The sequence below is a fragment of the Tupaia chinensis genome, unplaced genomic scaffold, assembly GCF_000334495.1.
Source record: "Tupaia chinensis unplaced genomic scaffold, TupChi_1.0 Scaffold145561_1, whole genome shotgun sequence".
In the NCBI taxonomy this organism is placed as follows: Eukaryota; Metazoa; Chordata; class Mammalia; order Scandentia; family Tupaiidae; genus Tupaia; species Tupaia belangeri.
The window spans coordinates 1,433,837-1,447,886 of record NW_006205418.1 but is presented as its reverse complement, the minus strand read 5'-3'; the positions used below and the strand labels follow the sequence as shown (position 1 = coordinate 1,447,886).

Below are 14,050 nucleotides of genomic sequence, written 5' to 3'. Positions count from 1 at the left end.
TCCTCTTTCCTCTTTCCTCTCTTGCTTTCCTTTCTTTCTTTCTTTCTTTTCTCTTTTTCTATCTTTCTTTTTTCTTTTTCTCTTTCTTTCTTTTTCTTCCTTTTCCTTTCTCTTTTCTTTTTCTTATTTCTTTTTTCTTTTTCTCTCTCTCCTTTTTCTTTCTTCCTTTTTTCTTTTTATTTTTCTTCCTTCCTTCCTTCTTTTTAAAATTTTTTTACATTCAATCACTGTGTATCACTACAGCATACCAAATGAATTTTCCCATCTTGATACACTATATTGGCTCAAAGATATTACCATATATATTATTATCAAGAGATAATTTTCCATTTTTGTGTCTCTTATGTTTTATGTATATTATTATCAAGAGATAATTTTCCATTTTGTGTCCCTTATGTTTTATACTTCTTTCCTCCCACCCCTTGATTCTCTCCCTCTCATACTCCCCCATTTCCCACCCTTCTCTCTCACTGGTCTCTGGTATCTACAGTTGCTTTCCATGGCTTTATACTGTCCCGTCTTCCAGTTCTGCCAGAGTACAGACATTTGGTATATATTGAGTAGGGACATACGGTGCCTCCCTTTCATAGTCTGGCCTGCTTGACTTAAAAGTAGCTCTTCCATATTTGTCCACTTTCTATCAAGTGCTAGGGTCTCATTGTTTTTTATAGGCCCTGGTATTTTTTTTTTTTTTTTTTTTTGAGAGATTTTCACTATAGGGCACATGCGCTCGCCAGACAGACAGAGAGAGACATAGAGACAGAAAGCGAGAAATCACCCCCCAGGGGGGATGGTCACGCCGCAATCCCTTCTCCTCCATTCTCCTCTCGGGATCTTGGGCACGCACGCACACGCGCCCGGCGTGAGTTTCAAGCCACCGGGTCCGGGACGCGAACCGCGGTCGACTACGTGGGAGTCCAGCGACATAGCCATTACGCTAACTGCTGGTTCCCAGGGTATTTTCACAAGAGTGGGTGTGTCAGAAGAGAACGAATGGAACAGCCTCAGTCTATTCCCATCTCTCATCTCTATCTGCCTTGCACCACCCACTGAACCTACTCAGGTAAACTGTCAAACAATCACTTTTCATTAGACTTGCTATCCCAAGCCCATCCAACACGAGTATTTAGGAGGTTACACACAGGCTTATGCAATTGTACAGGGAGAGTCTATTCATGTGTTCTGCAGACATTTATTGAGGATCTACTTTCTGTGTGCTTGACATGGACCTGATAGTAGGAATTAAAGCCACAGAGAAAGGTTTGTACCCTCATAGCACTTGTCTGTTTTCTCCATAGTGCTATAAATGTCATGGAGTGATTAAATATGTATCTATAAAAAATAGAGGAGCCTACGGTGTTATCGGAGCATGGGGGAAGACATGTCCATAGGAGATCCACACAGCTTCTCATGAAATTGGTAGAAGAGTTTTACCACCAGCTCCCCAAAGCTCTCCTTAGAAAACTCCTGACCCCTACATGGGGCCTGATAATGGAAAGGGAGGTAGGAGGTCCAGGCTGACAAGCCCCTGGGCCTGCTAGTCTTTTCCAAAGGGCTTCAGAATAAAAGCTCGTGACTATTTTTTTTGCCTTCACACAGAGACCTTGAGACACTGGAGTGCTCCAGGAGTGGGGCAAATCTCACTGTGTTTCATATGTTTACTTTTTTACAGGAACTGGGAGTTCATTTCATTTTCTCTTTCTGGGTTAGCCACAGCTATGAAGTCTGTGCAAAGGTTTCACTATCGAAGAGAAGTGACACTGACGTGCCATCTGTCAGTCCTGTGTGCAGAACCCAGTCTCAGCAGGGCACTTGGCAAAAATGATACTAATGTGTCGAATTGCCTCTACCGTGGGGAAGCAGAAAGAGGCTCTCCAGGGTCTCAAGAGGAGACCCCCATCCACCTTCAGGGGCTGGTGGTCAGTGAGAGAACAGCCTGGAGGAAACGCTGAGGATGGAGCACTGAGGAGGTGCACAGGAACCCTGGGCATCCAGTAGGGGAGGCTGTCTCTTTTCACGTTGCCCATTTGTTTCTCCAACAAAGCACACCACTGCCGTGCTAAGCATTAGAAGCCAATGCGAGTGGAACTGTAAATGCCAACTGGCTGCAGAATTGCCTTCCTGAATAACAGGTTCTAGCATCTAGGCAAAAGAGCCACAACATGGTCATAGTTCATTTATTCTGTTAGAAATCTATGCTTCTGTTTCAGTAGCAGAGTTCTTGTAGAATTAAAACACTCTACTTTGGAGCTCCTTGGGGAATCCAAATGAAACCCAGTTTGAAAAACACTGCGCTACCATATGTGCCTCCTTGGGCTTGCTTCACTCCCTTCGAGGTATAAAGAGGGCTGTGCCAAGGAGAGGTGCATAGCAGGGCGGCCACCCTATGGGCCGCAGTCTCTGCCTCAAGCATCCATTTTGGCCAAACAATCTTAGTTCTGGAAATGATCATTCCAATGACTGATTGTATTTGATTAGCTCACTAAAGTACTTGGGGAGTTGAAAAACGTTTTTTAAAGATAATGGTAAAAACCATTAGGTTTTTTTTTTTTTTTTTCATTCTAAGAAACTGGAATAAAGGAAACAAGGCTCTATAGATTAAAGCATGCTGAAGATTCCCAAAGAACATCCATGAGATTTGCACAGTGAAACTAGAAGCCTGCTTCTGAGGTTGGACCTGCCTGAGATCTCGGAGAATGTGTTAGGAAGTAAAGTCTTGTCTTATAAATATATTAGATTTTGGCATGGATCTTAATCCAAAAATAATTAATACCCTTATGGTATCATAAGCAGTTTAAACAATTGGAAATATGTAACACAACAAACTGTATTTTCTTGTTATCCTTGCGAATGCTTGTTATCCCCTGGGAATTCACTAATGTTACCAAACTGTGCTTACAAAGAGACATTTTATGAGAAACATTTCTGCTGCATTTCACCTGATGCAAAATTAATATTTCATGAAGAAAAAAAATGTTTTTAGAGTAAAAAAATTTTTGTAGGCTCCCAAACGTTTCTCATTTATTTCTGCAAAATAAAACTTATGAACATTCTTGCCTCCCTTTATTTCAGAGTTAAAGAAACACCATTCTAATAATGACAACACACCTGATACCATACAGAAAATGACCAAAAGCAAACTATGGATTTCCGAAGAGACTATTTCAGTCAGGAAGATGCGTTGTAACTGTGCAGTTAAAACTGGGTCAGGCTACAGGATAAACTCTAAATGAAGGCTTGACATGGCTTTTCTCATTAAAACAGGAAAATAAGAAAACCCCTCAATATACTATACAAATAGCACACATATGATTCTCTCTACACAGTCACAATCTCGAACACATCTGGAATAATGGACTTTATATTTTTGTCTAGGTAAGGGAGGGAGAAATGTGTGTATATTTGCAAAAGGGTGCCCAGAAGTGTGTGTGTGTGTGTGTGTGTGTGTGCAAGCAGGTGCACTCAGACACATATATGTAGAAACTTTCAATAAATATGTTGAAATCAAGATATTTCATATACTGATATTATTAATCCAGTGATAATTCTGAGTTATATGTAATTTTCTTCAATTTTCATATAAAAAATGGAAAGTTACATTTTAGAGATATTTCTACTTAGAGGAAAATATATGCTGATTGGATTTCTAATTACATACATTGGTCAGGGCAATCAGCTAAATTTAATCAAATATAATATTTAGTATTATTGGATTTCTAATAAGTGGAGACATTTGAAGTCTAATGAATTGTTATTATAGATTTTGGTTTTGTGAGGAATAAGGGAGAGGCTTTCCTAGGATTTCTGCTATTAAGTATGAGTATATTTTTAAAAAGATTTTTCAACCGTCTTAGTAACAAGTAACTTCCCTTAAGTATCTCAAGGCAATGTGTGCATGTGCATCCATTTATTCTTTTAAATGACTTGGAAACCCCCTTTAATGAACTGATGCAATCTACAGTTTGAATTTATTACTCCCAGTGCATTTTATTTTCAAAAGCCATTTCCTTTTTTTCTTTGGCTGGCTGAGTCTGCAGAAAGGGTTCCCTTCCTACAGTGTTAAGATTTTTTTCCTCTCACCTTTCTTCCTATTTTCTAGTACTTTATCTTCTCCTTTCTCATTCAATTAGTTTTCTTATTTTCCTTCCTTTCCTCCGTTCTCTACTTTTATTTTTCCTTCTCTTTCTTCCTCTCTTTTCTCTAGTCCTCCCTATTTCTGCTTTTATTATCATTTTTTACTGTTCAGATAAAATGATTCTCTCTCTCTCTACACACACACACACACACACATGAATATGCTTCCTAATTAGATGTTTGCTTTTTCTTCTTAAAGTTTACCTCTGTCTCATCCTTATTTTCCTTTGCATCTCATAAATAATAGCTGAATTACACTGATTAGGGGCAGGTATATTTAAGTCTAGGTTAATGGGAACGTACCCAATTGTGATTGATTCTCCCTGCATTGGGTGGTAATAAGGCAAAGTTTAGAAAAAAGGGGAACGTACCCAATTGTGATTGATTCTCCCTCTTTTTTTAATGCATTGGGTGGTAATAAGGCAAAGTTTAGATAAAAGAAAGATGTAAGAACATAAAGTGGGAACGTACCCAATTGTGATTGATTCTCCCTGCATTGGGTGGTAATAAGGCAAAGTTTAGAAAAAAGAAAGATGTAAGAACATAAAGCAGGATTTAAGGTTTGCTATATGTATAAACCATAATTTACAATCTGGCCATTGGTGAAGATAGGTCCAGCTAGCCCCACTTCCTCCAGGAACATCTAAAGGCCAACGGCGACAGCACTGCCATTCTTTCAGGGTTATTTATGTAGCACTTGCTGTATGTTGGTGATTTCTGAGGAGCTTTCTGATGATCAAAGTCTCAAGAAGGTTTGAGAGAAGCTAAAAATCCAAATAAAGTGCACGAGAATCCAGATAACCTAATGAAGACTGGACTAAGAGCAATATAATTTATAACAGAAATACTAATAATAATATCACTTATAGCATTCTTGTACCCTATGTAGGCCATTCTGTTTAATTTAGATTCCATCATACGACAACACACCAACTGACCCAGATTTTTCAATATTGAACAATTCTGTCATCTTGTTCAGGGAGAGTCCTCCTGAGCCAAATCTGTCCCGTGAACAAAATGCACAGTATGGATCCAGATGAGATCATTGTTCTATTTGTAACTTCAAGTCCATTTAGAACTTAACTTCAGTATTAAACTTTCTTCTGAATAATTAACTGTTTCTTTGTCTCTTCTTTTATTCAGGACCTCTCATGTCACAAAATACCAGGCAAGCCTTTAAGCCCAGGTAGGCTGGATTGTTTAACAGTCTCAGTTTCTCTGGCCTAAAAAAGAACAGTATGATTGTCCACCCTTATTTGCTCCTTGGATTATTTGAAGATCAAATGAAATAATGGAAAGTACTTCGTAAACTCTAAGCTATTATGTAAGTGTAGTTAAACAGACTGATTTCTATTTATCAGTACCACGAGGGATCCTGAGAATGTGAAATAAGCAAAAAAAAAATCCAAAGTTTTAAAGACACTTCTATAATCTGTATTGAATTCTAATATTCTCATAGGACTGGTACGTTTGAGGAGCTGTAAAATACCACAGTGGTTCTGATAGCTGAATGACAAAAATAAGAATAGGATGAGATTAACTTTCTCTGAAATCATTTTAAAAGAGAAATTCTTTAGGTTAAAATTCTAGAAAAAGGAACCAAAAGCTAAGGACCTAATAAAAGTTTGTCTGAATATAAGATATATTTATGCTATAAGTAATGATAGTCATTATTATTTACTTGGCACTTAGTAATGGTTAGGACCTACAATGTGTAATTTTTATATGCTATGTTCATTCCTACCACTAATCCACAGACATATATTTTAATTTCATTTTATAAAATATAAATAGAGGTTCTGAGAGGTTATGTAATTTGCTTAAAATTATACTGGTAGGAAGTACCAGTTTGTTTTCAAACCCAGGCTATACATGCGAGGTCTTCAAAAAGATCATGGAAAATGTGTATTACTAAAAAAAAAAAAAAAAAACTCGGGAAACCAGCAGTTAGCGTAATGGCTATATCGCTGGACTCCCACGTAGTCGATCGCGGTTCACATCCCAGACCCGGTGGCTTAAAACTCACGCCGGGCGTGTGTACATGCGTGCCCAAGATCCCGAGAGGAGAATGGAGGAGAAGGGGTTGCGGCGTGACCATCCCCCCTGGGGGGTGATTTCTCACTTTCTGTCTCTATGTCTCTCTCTGTCTGTGTGGCGAGTGCATGTGCCCTATAGCGAAAAATCTCTCCAAAAAAAAATTTTTTTAACTAAAAAAAAAAAAAATCTATGTGTTGATTTTATTTTTCTTTCCACCAAAGGAAACCCATACTCTAACTTTATTTTTCACAAATCTTTTGAGGTCCTCTTGTATTTTGTAAATACTGAATGGTGTCCCGTAATGCAAAGAGAGTAGAAATAGGAGTTTGAAGAGAGGAGAATGTTGAACTGTTCCGTGCAGAAATTCAGATCCACAGAGATGGATCTGATCTGGAGATCCTAGAAGCGTGAGTGGGCTATGAGTATCTGTGAGTAGTCATGGGACAGACTGACTCACAGGTGCCCACAAGGCATCGGCCAATAGCTAAGTGAGTCTAGCTCTCGCCGTGACACAACTCTGACTTGGTGCTCACCACACCATCTCCTAAGAATGATTTTTTTCCTGTGCAAATTTGCCTCCTGGTAGAAAATATATCATCTCAACTTACAACCTGGGTACATGCGAATGAAGTAACAAAAGATGGTCCTTTAGGATAAAATGCCAAAGGGGGATGACCTCTGAGCCCCATCAGCTCTTCCTGCCTTGGATAAAATTAGCCTTCTGAATCTGCAATGCTATTGACTAAATGTGGGTCTAGGCACCCCACAAAACTGCAACCTTCGGAGGTTTGGCTGATAGCTACCTCTAATTGTTGTGTTGTGTTGTTTTTTGTTTTGTTTTGTTTTCCCCGTAGAATGTGTGCACTCTCCAGATACAGAAACACAGAGAGAGGGAAAGTGAGAAATCACCAGCAGGAAGGATGGCCATGCTGCAATCCCTTTTGGAATTTTGGACCCTCGCACACATATGCACCCTGCGTGTTTTCCAAATCATGTGGGTTTGAGGCTTGAACTGCTAAGTTGGCCATGTGGGATCTAGTGCCTTAAACACTCAGTCATCTGCTGGCCCAACTACCCTCATTTTTATCTCACATTAAATTCAACACAATTAAAGGTTATGGACTGATATATGTGGATACTGAATTTTCATGTTACGTCCAGACCCTTTGCCTCACTAGAGTTCACATGACCAACAGTTACCCACAGTAACATTTAAACAGGGTAGAGCTCCACTTTTCCTGCACAAGTGTCTAGGAAGCAGTGTCTCAATAAGCATCACCAGTGAAATAAAACAAATAAAAATAGCTCCTACCCAGATTTTTCTATTGCTAGGGAAAGTCTAAGTGTCCTAAAATGCTGTTGATTCATTTGAAAGAAAGTTATATGAGAAGATCATGACCCTCAACAGAGTGAGGCAGGAGATTTGGACTCAGACTTGGATCTCATTTCTGGCTTACCTTCATAAAATGGACAATGTAGAGGGTCTATCTGAGCATCAGCATCCTCTCCTGTAAAGTACGACTAAGTACCCTTACCACAAAGAAGAGGAACAGTACTTCCTACCCACCACAAGGCACTACAAGGACAACCTACCAGTTATACCATGTGAAGGATATGGTAAAATTTAAACAAAATTACCACAATTATTTCCAAAGCATTCTGTCTGTGAAATGAACAAAAATAAACAAAACCCATAAAAAGTTCTATAATAGCTTTTTTTTCACTATTGTATTCTTTGTGGCTATTTTTTTTTTTTTTTTTTACTAAGTTGCTAATATCTTACCTGTTGCCTCTCAACCTTATTGGCAACTTCACAAAATTACTGAACAATTTGGTTCAATTTGTTAAAAATCTGAAACGTAATTTCTATTCAAGTACTTCCCTCTCTGTAATGATTTGACCCATCTGAATATTCTCTCTGTCTCTCTGATGCTAGGAGAGATAGACATAGTCAGAAGAATTTTCGAGAACTCAGATCTTAGTAGACCGGGGCCGTTGCTTGTGATGGGAGATATAACTGCTTTGTGTGGTAGGGTTCAGAAGGAATGTTTCCAGATGCCGCTGTGCAACTCACCACGTGACCTGAGACAGTGCCGCCCAGCCAGCATCCATTTATCCACTCTGAGTGTCTTCCTGTCAGACAGGATGAACGCTCAGTCTCAGCCTCCAGCAACACGGAAAGTGCATGATTCTCCTCAGCCTCAAATTATAAAGCGCCACAATAGCTAACTGGAGATCACTTAAGTCACTTACCGAAAGAAGCAAAATTAAGTCACATGCTAGATTCATACCCAATTTTACATCATCTCGAAAGCCTTTATTTTACCCCATTGTTCACCCTCATCAACTTCTCTGAGCCTCAGTTCCAACATCTTTGAAATAATCTAATATGTTCTCTGCCTACCTTATTAAGTTGTGTTGTGATCATTAAATAAAATATGTATTCAAAGGCTCTATAGATAGTACTATGAAACTGGAATATTACTATTCTCTAATGAGATATTTAAAATAAAGTATTTGTAAGTGTATGTGAATTAATAAATTTCACTGTGATTGTAGATACCTTGTTTCTTTTTTGAGAGAGGTTTTTCGCTATAGGGTACGTTGAGAGTATTTTGCTATAGGACACGTGTGCTCGACAGGAAGACTGAGAGAGACAGAGAGACTGAAAGTGAGAAATCACCCCCCACGGGGGATGGTCACGCCACAATCCCTTCTCCTCCGTTTTCCTCTCGGGATCTTGGGCACGCATGCACACGTGCCCAGTGTGAGTTTAAGCCACCGGGTCCGGGACTTGAACCGTGGTCGACTACATGGGAGTCCAGCGACATAGTCATTATGCTAACAGCTGGTCCCTGATTGTAAATATGTTTTATGACTAAAGTCAGAGCTGATGGGGTGGAGAAAAGAAAGTAATGGGAAAAAAGCCAACATTTATTAAATACATACATAAATCTTAAGTATATACTATGTTTCCTTTTAACGTAAATATTATGGAGGGCCATGTAATTATCAATACAAGTCTCATGCAGTCTTGTTTCCTCATAAAGCTATCGCAGAGAGGATCAAGGCAGACCCTGCTCCTTGTGGAACATCAACCCCTAGTCTTTCTACGATAGCACCTGACTCATAATAAAGTGAGCCAGAATTGGAATGCCCTCATGTCAAGGCCAGAGCTGGCCAGATGGTACAGAACATTATAAGCTTTGGTTTTAGAATGGTCCCGTTCATGGAGCCTTCTAACAGGGCTTGGAGAGAAGAAAGAGAAATGCCACCATTAAGAAGGCCAGTGAAGATCACTCAGATTCAAGGAGGCACTCTGTGAAGCTTCAGACACAGTTTTCTGTTCCTACCAGTCAGCCTCAGTGTCAAACAATTTAATTTTGAATTCTGTTACTGACATTAGTAACTGGACAACCTTGGACATGTTAATTAGGCCATTTAAGTTCTTTATCTGTAAATCAGGGACTATAATACTTAATGACATAATACTTAACTCTCAAGGCTGGGTGAGAGGACTAGGTGAGTTCGAGCATCTAGATGGCTAGTCAAACCGGAGTTCAATAAATGGCAATGACCCTTCCTGCCTCTCTGGGGAGTATTTTATCTCATGCTTCTGAAAGGATTTCTAAAGCTTCATTTCTTCAGTAGGCTTCAATTAGCCAGACTAGTCATTGTATTCCTGATCTCTGAACAGGCTATTTCCTGTGTTTTGAGGGGCCCCTGGAAATTCCAAAGAGTGGTATCATTTAGAACGATGCGTTATGGACAAAGACAAGCACATAAGTAACACTGGTGCCAAAACAATTCAACCGGCATGGATAAAACTCAGTCCCATCAATATCTTTTAAAATCAAAGTACCTATACTTGGATGACACTTTCTTTTAGAGACCACTCGAGTTTGTTAGCTGTTCTTTGAAAAATTTAAAGATGATGGTTCCTCACATCCTTTGAGGATAAACGTTTTACCCCAACCTTAATCTCACTCGGGCTCCTCGCCTCTGTCGTAGGCCACTGCATGACTCTGCATATTATCCCTTGGCACCAAGGCAGAAAGAAAAGGGTATAATTTAGAAAATTAAAAATACATACATTTCTGAGGTGCGCCTGGAGTTAACTTCTACTGTGATGACCTAGTTGGAATGAACTGCTTATCCAGGGGGCTGGCCTAATGAAGGTCAGCCAAGAAAGCCACAATGGGCTTGGTCTTTAGATTTTAGGAGCAGTCAGGGAGTCTAAGCTCCAGGAAGAGAAGATTGAAAACAGTCTTTTAATTTTTTATGGGTAGGTATCTTGATTCTTTCCCCCAGCAGAATGAAGGGATCTTTAAAAATTAAGTTAAGAGAGCTGGCATTCTTTTTGCTAGTTTGATGCCTTAAAAAAGGCCCAGAATTTCATGTCAGAAAAATCTTGCTCGGTACGCAGTTCTTTCCTAATGACCATTTCTGACAGCGAGGGGGCCGTGAGGTGCTCACGCCAAAGGAGGTGACCTACTTGGTTTACCTGAACAGCATGGGGAGCACCACGACTCAGGGATGCGATGTCCGTCTCCCACCGGGGCTCACGGAGGCATTGCCAAGAACTTGAGGAGCTGGTAATCCGAAACACAGTGGGTTGAATTGTTTTTGATGTCAAACAGTGTCCTTCAGCAGAAACCTCCTCACAGGTCCGGTTTAGGTTTGGTTTCCTGTGAAATGCAGCCACAGACCTGGGAGGTCTGACCTGAGGGCAGGCAGGACTTCCTCTTCTAGAGTTGTAGTGCAATAAATGAAGCCCTTGGAGGCTGAGGGCTTTAGCATGTCCTTAAAGGCACACAGTGTCCTTAAGGAGTGCTTCACAATTACCAGAACACATTAAAACAGACTGCTGAATGGCAACCCAGATAAAGGTGGGATTTACTGATTGGTCTTCGTAGCCAGAAATTAATTATCTTATGATTTGATGTTGCAATGGCTTCCTAAGACCACCTAGAACACAGGGGCTGAATCCCTCAGGTGCTGTGGACAGAATCCAGGACTAGAAAGAGAAATGCCTACTTATTTTTTCTGTATTATTAGTCAAGTGATCTTGGGCACTTTGTAGTTTATTCCTCAACTGATTTGAAGGGCAACAATACTTAAATCTTTGAAGTATTTCTAAGTGGCAGGATACAAAGTCAATATACAAAAGTCTGTAGTGTTTTTGTGCACTAAAATGAACAAACTGATATAGAATTGAAGAGAGAAATCCTATTTACAAACACACACAAAATACCTAGGAATAAATCTAAGCAAAGAGGGGAAAGACCTCTAGGAGTAAAACTATGAAAAACTGAAAACCAAAATTGAGTATGATACAAAAAAGTGGAACCATAGTCTATGTTTCTGGATTGGAAGAATTAATATTATCAAAATGTTAATTAAACCCAAATTAATTCACATATTTAATGCAATTCCTGTCAAATTACCAGAGACATTCTTTATAGAAATTGAAAAAAAAAACCCATAAAATCTATCTGGAATGATAAAAGGCCCCACATTGCATAAACAATACTGTGTAAAAAATAAAGTTGGCAGCATCTTACTGCCTGACCTCAAAATATATTATAAAGTCGTGATAATCAAAATAGCATGATACTGGTACAACAACAGATATGTAGACCAAAGAACAAAATAGAAAGCCCAGAGATAAACCTCAACTCAGACTGCCAACTGATCTTTGACAAAGGACACAAGACAATCCAGTGGGAAAGGAAAGTCTTTTCACTAGAAGGTGCTGGAAAAACTGTATATTCACCTGCAGATAAATGACAGTAGACCCTCTCTCTCACCATTAACAGCAACAAAACAACAAAAATTCTCCAAATGTATCAAAGATCTAAAGATAAAACCTCGAACTATAAAACTACTGGTGGAACACACAAGGGAAATTCTTGGAGACATTGGAGTAGGCAAAGATTTGTTAAATAACATCTCCATAGCATAGCAGTGATCCCCAAAGTAGACAAGTGGGACTACAACAGGCTATAAAGCTTCTGCACAGCAAAAGAAACAGACTAAAGAGACAATCTTTAGAATGACAGAAAATATTTGCAAACCATGTTTCAGATGAACTGATAACCAGAATACATAGGGAATTCAAACTGCTGACCTGCACAGAAAACAAATAATCCAATTAAAAACTGGGCAAGTTAGCAGAACAGACAACTCTCCAAGGAAAACAAATGGCCAAAAAGCATATGAAAAAAATAATCAACATCTCTTATGAGAAGGGAAATGCAAATTAAAGTCACAATGAGACATCACTTAATCTGTCAGAATGGCAATGATCAGAAAAATAAAGAACAAGTGTTGGTGAGGCTGTGGTGAAAAGGGAAACCTCATACACTGTTCATGGGAATGTAAATTAGTGCAACTACTGAGGACAACAGTATGGAAGTTCCTCAAAAACCCACAACTAGAACTCCCATATGGCCCAGTAATACCACTCCTGGGTATTTACCCAAACTTAAGCAAGCCCTCACTTGGACAGACATTCTGGCCATGTTTATTGCTGCATTACTGACAATTGCTAAGACATGGAATCAACATAAATGCCCAAGAACAGAAGAGTGGATCGAAAAAATGCAGCACATATACACTATAGAATATTACTCAGCCATAAAAACCAATAAGATCCTGACATTTGACACAAAGTGGATAAATACAGAGGATTTAATGCTAAACAAAGAAAGCCAGAGTATAAAAGCCAGACATTGTATGCCCCTGCTCAATATTAATGTCTGTACATTTTATGGCAGATACTAAAAGATGGGAAGATAAACAGGAACAGCAGTTGTGGTTAACAGACTGTATAGGAGGAGGTGGATAATGGTAGGGAGAAAGAAGAGGACCAGAAAAAAACATTTAACAGACACAACAATGGAAAGTTGTCTGTTGAAGATGATGTCTATGGTAATATTTTGACTTGATTTACATGCAAAGCATGTATGCTTTGACAAACCATTTTGTATGTTGTTAAGATGTACAATGATGAGACCAGCAGATGGTGTAATGGCTATGTTGCTAGACTCCCATGTAGTCGATCATGGTTCAAGGCCTAGACCTGGTGGCTTAAACTCATGCTGGGCGTGTGTGTGTGTGCCTAGGATCCCAAGAGGAGAATGGAGGAGAAAGGATTGTGGCATGGCCATCCCCCCCAGAGGGGTGATTTCTCACTTTCTATCTCTTTCTGTTTTTCTGGCAAGCTCACTCCCTCTATAGCAAAAAATCCTCCAAAAAAATGTACAATGATTAAATATAAAAAATAAAAAGGAAATATTTCAAGAAATTGAAGGGTAATTAAGGAGAATATTTCCTTAATTGTGATTCCTAAGAAATGAGCAAAATAGTGTAAATAAGGCATGCAGCAATGTTCAGGGCATGGAGAGGTGCTACATGCATTTTTATTTCTTTCTGCCTTAATCATCCATGTAAGTTGGCCTAGAAGAAAGCCTGTTATCCTCTTCTGGTATTCAACACTCTAGTTCAAATAACTTGATGAACTGATGTTGAATTCAATAATAAACTCCAACATTATTTAAACTAAATTTAAAGATAGAAGTTTAGTTTATATTTTCTTGAGTAAATAACCGTGCATTTTACTTTTAATATATACCCCAAAGGTAACACCAAATATGTGCTCATTGAGTGTGAAATATGTGTCAGGTACCGAGCTAAGCAATCGGCAAGTATTATCCTACTTAATCTTACTAATAGCCACGTGAGGAGAATATTTTTCATTCTATTTTATAATTGTGATAACTGAAGCCTGTAAAGATAAAGTTATTTACCCACTTTACCAATTAACTTTTTTTGTATTAGGCACTCAAAAAGAAATATATCTTATTTAAAATTTTAA

General features: G+C 38.9%; 1 protein-coding gene across 1 annotated transcript in view; it reads right to left on the bottom strand.

The window, feature by feature from the left end:
- CLNK (cytokine dependent hematopoietic cell linker) overlaps positions 1-10,848 on the bottom strand; it is a 197,428-nt gene extending 186,580 nt beyond the window's left edge. The window contains exon 1 of the mRNA XM_006168107.3: positions 10,676-10,848. The gene's annotated coding sequence lies outside the window, so the exon portion shown is untranslated. The remainder of the gene's footprint in view (positions 1-10,675) is intronic.
- Between the last annotated feature and the right edge of the window lie 3,202 nt (positions 10,849-14,050).